Consider the following 9184-nt stretch of genomic DNA (forward strand, 5'->3'; position numbering starts at 1 on the left):
GAAACTAAAACTTAAGATCAGTCTGTGTCTCCTCGAAAAGTATACTAAGCATTCTTGTGTCCAAAAGGTATCTGACCCTCACACCATAAATGAAAAACTACAAGTGTCGGGTGAGTGTTTCTTTTTGATTGAATAAAAAGTGTACAATTTTCTCAATGCACTGGTGAGCCCCTCGTGGGGATTTCGATATATTGTGGGCTGATTGCCCTGTTTCTCCGGTGCCCCAGGCCCGCTCCCTTCTCTTCCCTCCCCGATCCTCTGTTGTGCTTCTCCATCCTCCCCCCCTCCCTCTGCCCGCCTTCCTCCTCTGTGATTGACCTGTGCATGGCCTTGCTGCCGGTAGCAGCCAGCGGTGCTCCACGCTCGCCATTTCCACCTGGCTGAGCGGCAGACCGCTGCTGCTGCCGCCCCTCATGCACTGGTGAGCCCCTCGTGGGGATTTTGATATATTGTGGGCTGATTGCCCTGTTTCTCCGGTGCTCCAGGCCCGCTCCCTTCTCTTCTATTAATATTATATTGCATTGTGAAACCTAGGCCTTTCCTCCCTCTATTCAGGATTCTTAATCTTATGGGTGTTTTTCCCGCTGTTTTATAATATGCAGTGTGTCACTATTTAGAATTGCATTGTGAAACCTAGGCCTTTCCTCCCTCTATTCAGGATTCTTAATCTTATGGGTGTTTTTCCCGCTGTTTTTATAATATGCACTGTATCGCTATTTAAAATTGCATTGTGAAACCTAGGCCTTTTTTCCCCCCTCCTTAGGATTCTCTAATTAAGGTATGTCTTCTTTCCTGTCTTAGAATGCCCTGTGCCTTTCTTGCGCTCCCCTCCTAAGTTCCATCGTCTTGTCCCACCCTCCTGCGCACTTGCCTCTGCTGTCTTGTCTGTCTACCCCTGGGACACCCTCCTCTCCCACCTACTCTATGGTGCTCTCTGTCTCCCCTATCTTTTCAAACTGTTTCTGTATTGACTATCCTGCTCTCCTCACTAAGTCTGGTAGGAAAAAGTTTAAAAAGGACATCCTGGTCTCCAACCCAGGCCTCCCTATCGCTGACACCTACATCAGTGCCTCCTCCAAGGAAACTCTCACCGACATCCTCTGTCGTTCCTTCACCAGATCTATGGTGGTACCCGTTGGGATGCCCTCCTGTCCTCCTTTCTGTCCTCTAAGGTCATCATTAATGTCTACTCTAATGGAACCGTCTTGGTCCAAGGCCCTCAGGCCAACCTTCATCTCTTTGATAGACGCTTTCCGCGCCTCATCAACTTCCTTTCTTCTATTGCTGTCCCCTCCCCCCTTTCCTTGGCTACCTTCCCTTCCCCCTCCCTCCCTCTCTGCCCCCTCTTAGGCACTTTCTACACCTCCACAGGGTGTACCTCTGATCTGTACCCCTCCCCGGAAGTCCTTCAAGGAGGGCAACCTTCTTCACGTTGCCACTCTTAACCGCCGCTCCGCTGTCAAACACTCCTCTGATATCTGCCCCCTTCTTGAAGAACTTGACCTTGATGTCCTCGGTCTCACTGAGACATGGTTTACGGCCAGCTCTGTCACCAGCTTTGACACACTCCTACTTGAAGGCTACAAGATCCTCTCCACGCCCAGGCACAACCGCTCTGGTGGGGGCATAGCCCTTATTTTCCCTGATTGGATTCCTGCCTCTGTCATTCCTACGCAGGCCTACTCCTCTTTTGAATGCCTCGTCTGCAGGCTCTCTCTCTCGCCTAGCCATTCCCTTACTGACAGTGGCTACTATCTATCGGCCACCTGGTCAGGTTTCTCCCTTCCTCTCTGAGTGGGCAGACCTCTCCTCCTCACTCCTGGCCTCAACCACTCAACTCCTTCTTGGAGACTTCAACATCCACCTGGATGCCTCCTGTCCCCCCTCTGTACTCTTTCGCGACCTCTGCGACTCTCTCTCACTCACCATTCTCCCCTCTGGCCCGACTCATTCTGCAGGGCACACTCTCGATGTTCTGATCTCTTCAGACCTTCCCCTCTCTTTCCCTCTCTCCACTCCTCTCTTCTGGAGTGACCACTTTCTCCAATCCTCCCACTTCACCCTCCCTACCCCGCAGGTCAATCCACCTCCGTCACTGCCACCCACCTTCTCGGTCACCCAACCCATGAAGCGTATGTCAGTTGAGGCTTTCGCCGCCACCTTCTCACCCCCTGGCTGTCTCTCACCCTGACACAGCCCTCTCCACGCTCCACTCTTCTATATCTGATACTCTGGATATCCTTGCCCCTGTCATGAGAATCCGCCTGAAGCCCAAAGCCAAGTGTAACTCCTGGCATCATTCGGACCTCGTCACCCTAAAACGCAAGTGTAGGTTTGCCGAGAGGAAATGGCGTGCTTCAAGTTCATCCTCTGACAAACTGGCCTGGCGCCTGCTGCAAAGGCAATACCGGCTCTCCGTCCTCACCAAAAAGAGAGCTCATATCCAAGCCTGCGTCTCTGCGGCATCTAACAACTCGGCTGAACTCTTTAAAATCTGCAAGGAACTGGCCAATCCTGCAGCAGTCTCTACCTCTCCTGTCCCTTCCCAGGCCCTCTGCACGGCACTGGCCTCTCACTTCATTTCAAAAACTCAGGCCATCCTGTCCTCACTCTCCTCCTCTCATCCCCCTCCCGCTATTCCCTGCCCTTCGTCTGGCCCTTCTGCAGCCATCCCTCCTCCCTCCTTCTCTGCATTTCCCCTTTTCTCTCCAGAAGAGGTTTCTAGACAAGTCTGATCTATGAAAGTCTTGTCGAAACAGGTTCACCCCTGTTCCTCCAAAACTATCAAGGATCACATCGACTCCCTTGCTCCTGCCCTGGCGGATTTCTGCAATCACTCCTTCGCCACTGAGTCTTCCCTTCCCCACCCCCCCAGAGCACTCCCTTGTGCACCCTCTTCTTAAGAAACCATGCGCCGACCCCTCCTGCCCGGCTAACTATCGCCCAATCTCCATCACTCCCTTCCTGGGCAAGCTCCTGGAGAAACTGGCCATCTCCCAGCTCAATCTCCACACTGAATCTGTTGGTTGTCTTCATGACCATCAGTCTGGCTTCAGAGCTGCCAGAAGCACGGAAACTGCTCTCCTGAACATCCGCGAAGACCTGCTCACCATCCTCAACTCTAACACCCCTTGCGTTCTTATCTTGCTTGATCTCTCTTCTGCCTTTGACACTGTCAACCATGCCATCCTGCTCAACCGTCTCCGTGATAACCTGGGTATCACTGGTCAGGCTCTGGCGTGGCTGACTTCTTTCCTCTCCGACCGACCCTCCCAGGTCCAACTTGGGTCCTTCCGCTCCAACATCTTTTTCTCTACCTGTGGTCTCCCCCAGGGATCTAACCTCTCGCCCTGGCTGTTCAACCAATACCTGGCACTCCTTGCCCACCTCTCATAATCGCCTAATTGGCGGATATTGCCAATACATGTGGATCGCATTTGCGGCAACTGTGCCGCATTTGGGGCATGCGGCTTGTTTAGCAGGGTCAAATCTGGAGATCTTGCTTGGAGTAATGTGCAGGTGGTTTAGGATTTTTAGCTGTATAAGCCTAAAGTTAGCGCAGAGCGAGATGGATTTGGTGTATCTGAAGTAGGTAACCCATTGTTGTTCATTGATCGTCATGTTCAGATCTCTCTCCCATTTGCTTTTCATTTCATTTTTGGATGGAGTGTTGTGTTGTATTATTTTGTACATTGTGGAGACATTGCTGATGAATCCTTCCTGTGTCAGAATGTCTGATAAGAATTTATGTATAGGTGATGCATTCAGGAAGGATGGCCATTTCTTCATGCAGGCTGCTTTCATGCGTTGATATTGTAGGATTGTGAATAGGCCAGGGCCCGTTTTATTTTGGATTTCTGCGGCAGTAAGAAATCGTCCCTCAGGAAATAGATCTCCAATTTTGGCCTCTTTTCTTGGGTCCCATCTTCTTTGTATGGTACGGTCCATAGTGCATTCAAGTGCAGGGTAGTGCCACAGCGGTAGGTGCGGCCAGTACGGAGTGTCACATCCCACTCTTTTGAGTATCCATGTCCATGCTCACACTGTTGAAGATAGCGGATCTGCCAGCACTTTCTCCTCTGTGACCCTAGCGAATATCATACTCTGCAGATTGAGGGGAGAGGCTGCAAACTCTTCGGCGTGTATATGTGCAAATTGTTCTGCAGTGTTATTCCAGTATTTGGCAAAGTATGCCTGTGCAGAGTAATAGTATAGAAGAAAGTCAGGTGCCGCCAGCCCGCCAGTATTATAACTCTCACATAGTTTTGGCCAACTTAGTGTGGGGGTGCCTCCTCCCCAGGCAAAACTGGACACCATTTTTTGTAGTGTATCAAAAAATGTACTGCCTGGCCATATTGAGATGCCACTGAACAGGTATAACAACTTCGGCACCACCACCATTTTGAGCAAGGATATGCGTCCGTACAAGGACAGCGGCAGCTTAACCCATGATTTGAGCTTGTATTGTAGTTGAGTCAGGAACTGCGCATAATTGTTGGTATACAGGGTACACTTATCGGTTGCCATTATAATGCCCAGGTATCGTGCACTGGTGGGGGACCACCGGAAGCCCTCCATGGTTGCAGATCTGGTAGTAGAGCTGGACATGGGAATTATTTCCGATTTAGCCTGGTTTATCCTGTATCTGGAGTATTTTGTGAAGACTTCAATGTCCTGCATGACGGGTGCTAGATTAGTGTCAGGATTTCTGAGATATAACAGTGTCGTCGGCATAGAGTGAGATGAACTGGGGTGTCCCCAAATTCAGATCCCTCTCCAGGTGTGTTTGAAACATAGGTATGCTGCCATTCCTTCAATTGTTAATGCAAAACTTAGAGGGGAAAGGGGTCAGCCTTGTCTAGTGCCCCTTTGTAGATCAAAGCTGGGCAACAGCGTTTTATGGGTCCTTACTCTGGCGGTGGGGTTACAATACAACACCTTTATGGATCGGAGAAATTCTAAGCTGAACCCCATTTTTTGTAGTATGGCGTGCATGAACTTCCATGATATGGAGTCGAACGCTTTCTCCGTGTCAAGTGTAACTGCAACTGTCTTCGCTTGAGGGTTCATTTGGGAGGCAATAGCAAAACATCTCTGCAGGTTTAGAGCTGTAGATCGGCCTGGTATGAAACCGGATTGATCAGGGTGTACCAATTTGGACATATATCGGTTCCGTTTATTATCTATGGCTTTGGCAAAAATGTTGGTGTCCGCATTGATTAGGGATAGTGGTCTATATGAGGAAGGGTCTTGAGGAGGTTTATGGGGTTTCAATAGGACAGTGGTAATGGCTTCTCTCATTGATTCCGGCAGAGTTCCCCTCTCCATGGACTCCTCCCATACCTCTAGCATTCTTGGGGCGAGTTCCTCGGTGAGGGTCTTGTAGAGGTCTGCGGGTATACTGTCCGACCCAGGCGCTTTACCTGCCCTGAGGTCCTTGATTGCTTGCTTTACGTCTTCCAGGTTCAATGGGAGGTCAATGTTGGCTCTCTCGTCTGGGGCCAGTGTGGGAAGAGGGAAGGAGTCGAGGTATTGTTGCAACTCCTCCGTTGTGACTTGGTCCGAGTTTGTGTAGAGCTCTGTATAAAACCTCTGGAATTCCTTGTTCACCCTCAGATGACCCACGTGTGTCACACCCGCTTTGTCCGTTATGCTGGTGATCTGTCGGTGTCCGTACTCAGCTTTTATTAGGTTGGCTAGCATCTTACCAGACTTATTTCCTTCTCCATTCTCTTCTGGCTTTGGTAGGTTGTGTCATATACCATACCTCACGTCCTGCCAAGGACGCAAATTCAGCCAGGGCATCGTGTAACAGGGCTAGGGTTCTTGGGCCTGGCAAGTCTGTGTATGTCTTCTCCGTTTCCTTAATGTATTTCTCGGTTCGGGACAGTTGGATTCGTATTACTTTCAGTATGCCATGGACTTTGGAGATCAGATGTCCCCTCAGCCACACTTTGAAGGCCTCCCAGACCGTGGCGCGGGAACTGACCGATTCCTGATTGCATTCAAAGAAGTCCGTCACGTCTATCCGTAGTTGTTCTAGTAACGAGTCGTCTCATAGGAGATCTGGGGGCATTCTCCATGTGCGGTGGGCCTATATCGGTTCTCCTATCTGGATCTCCAAGACAATCGGGGAATGATCTGACAATGTTCGGGGCAGTATTGTGCATTCTCTCGTGTCTGAAATGCATTCCGTGGAGCAGAGCCAGTAGTCAATATGGGAGCTCGACCCATGTACATATGAATGAAATGTGTAGTCCCTGGTGAGGGGGTGCAATTCCCTCCATACATCTGAGAGTGGCAGCATGGTCATGGCTTGTTTGATGGTTAATGCAGCCTTTGAATCTGCTCGCTGGGCTGTGGACGTCCTGTCTAGTGAAGGGTCGAGAATAGTACTGTAATCGCCTCCCCAAATCACTCTTGTTTCGTCTGTTGGCATTATAAGTGCAATTATTTGCTGATAAAATTCCAGAGAGTCTATGTTGGGACCGTGCGTTAATTACTTCTTGCCCCTGCATTGATCCCCATGTTATTACATACCTGCCTTCAGTATCTATCCTGTTAAACCGCTATTTTTAGTGGTCTAACTAGTATATCTGACATATGCAATTATATATGCTTGCTTTTCTCTATTGTACTAGTTCAGTTAAAATAAAATTAAATGATTACTTTGTTATAGTAATCGATAAGGTGTGGTCAGTGCCCCTTTCATAGAATGCTTTCACGGCTCGGCTCTTTCCATCATCTGTAGAATTTTTAAATGGGGAAACTCTTAAGGCTGTGCCTAGAAGGTGGTACAAGAAGGGCAGAGGAGAAATTGAATAGAGCCTGTAATATCTAAGCATTTTCGGGAGTATAACTGTGTAGCACAAATGCCCGTGGTATTCTATCATTGTCACTGGGGATGCTGTCCAGAGCGTGTATAAATCTTTTGTGAGTTCTCTGTGTAGAGCTCTGTAGCTCTCCTCATTAAGTATGCACTCCTTCAGGGAAACTGTAACAAAACCTGTGATAGTTGTATTAATAATAATACCTGGTAATTGCCAGTGTAGTACACTCTGCATTTCTAGCATGCTATAAATAACGTTTGCCTAACCTGAGCAACATCCCTGTGGCATGCAGAATAGAGAAGTCCTAGACGCCGTGCCATGTTATTAGCAGCCATGAAAAAACAGCTGGCTTTCATCTCTGCAGGTGCGTAATGAAATTGCATTTCGCAATTAGAAAAGTGGGTTGGTAGATGGAGAACAAGCTCATCTCTTATAGCTTGTTATGTAAATACTGGGGAGCAGGTGTGAGTGGATCTAGCTCACCTGGCCTAAGCCCTGCCCACCTGGTGCCTTCCTGGTTGCCGCTCTTTTTCACCACTTAGCAAGCCCCGCCCACTTGGTGCCTTCCTGCTTGACACTCTTTTCCCTACTTAAGGAGCCCTCCAGCTTATTTTCCTTTGCAGCTAGAGAGCAGGTGTATGTGGATCTAGGTCACCTGGCCTAAGCACCACCCACCTTCTTAGTCCTGCCTCTTCCTTCCTGCTCTTAACTCTTAGTTCAAGGGCGTCTCTCGCCCGGGTGTCCAAAGTAAAGGGCAATTCCTGTTTGAACCTGTTCGGACCAGGAGGATCCAGGGTCCGACCCCCTGCTAAGACAGCAGGTAAGCATGCACCAACATGTGTTTACACCCTCTGTCCCCACAGGCCATCCCCACCCTCATTGGCCCCTCTGTGTTGTTCCCTAGTGCCCCTCCACCCCCTGCTGCACACAGGAGTCTGTCCTGATACATTCTGGTTTCACCATCACCGTCTTGTATCCAATGCTGGATTTTACTTTTATGGACTTCATTGATTCACAGTGCGTCGCCCTTTCTCAACTCTCATGCTGGACTTCCTTTGCATCTTGTACTCATGGTGGCCCTGAATCATGCTGTTTCCATCTTCATCTTGTATCCTGGCTTGCAACATTATGTGTTACTACTGACTTCTGCAATTGTATTCGCTCTCCCCTCTCGCTTCTCCACTCTTTTTGACTGCTTACTCTCTGATCTCTCCTCCCCTCCTCCCCTTACTTTCTTGTATGCACTTACTCTATCAGAATTGTCCCTGTCCTAGTATGATTGCAACCTCATCTGTCGCTCCCGCAACCCCTTACTGCCCCCCCCCTCCAGCACTCTCTGAAATGTTGTCAGGCCTAGTACGATAGTCGCTTGTTTTGTTCCTCGCCTCCCTTTCTGCACCCCTCTCCCTCACCTTTTGTTTTCCTCCAGCTCTACCAGAAATGTCGTCAGGCCTAGTACGGTAGTCGCCTGTCTGTTTCCATTTCCTTCCCACTCTCCCCCTCCTTTCCTTATCTATGTCTTAGCACTTGCATTATCTGAAATGTCGTCAAGCCAAGTATGATAGTTAATTTCACATCCTTACTGTTCGTGGCCTGTAAGAATGTCGTTGTATTTTCCCTTGTTCCCTCCCTTGCCTTGAAGCGCTTTGAAACACATTGTGTATAGGCGCTATATAAATAAACTATCATATCATATGGTATCATATCATACTAGCATTATCGGGTGGACCGACCCATTAAAAGAGTCTAGATTTCTTTGTATGCATGCAGAGAAAGCATACGATTGCTACAGCAGCGGTCGATCGCGCACCTTGTAAAGTGGGTACATGCGTATCGCGAATGCTAATGTTCATGACAGCTTACATAATGTCATGTATCCGCAGAAGTGTGTCTAGTATACAGTGGCTCTGCATCAGAAACGTCTGCATATAACCTGGGCATCTGTCCATTTATTATGCCAACATACATCACCCATGCTCATTCTTTTGGCCCCTTCCTTTTCCCACCAGTAAGGCGCAGCATTAGGCAAGTCTTCTTTTGGCATAAAAAGGCTGCAGATTTATTTTCACGCATAATATAACACAGCAAACAATAAATAGTTCCAAAGGTGCAGCGACTGCTCCGTGTCCAAAACCTGCTTCCCCCTTTCCCAGCAAAATCCATAATAGGCACATCACCCCCAACCCTTTCGTGTCTGTGTCCCACCTGCCCCTGCAGGTATTCCTGGGCTGAGAGAGCGCCGCTTGTTGGGGGGAAGCTGAGCCCTCATTGCTACCAGACGCCCATGCCGCTTAGGCGCACAAGAGGCGCTGGTCCGAAAGAGCGAAGACCCTTCTGGCTTTGCAATGGCTCAT

Source organism: Ambystoma mexicanum (genome assembly GCF_040938575.1).
Source record: "Ambystoma mexicanum isolate Mex_15411 chromosome 12 unlocalized genomic scaffold, UKY_AmexF1_1 Mex_chr12_unloc.2, whole genome shotgun sequence".
NCBI lineage: Eukaryota > Metazoa > Chordata > Amphibia > Caudata > Ambystomatidae > Ambystoma > Ambystoma mexicanum.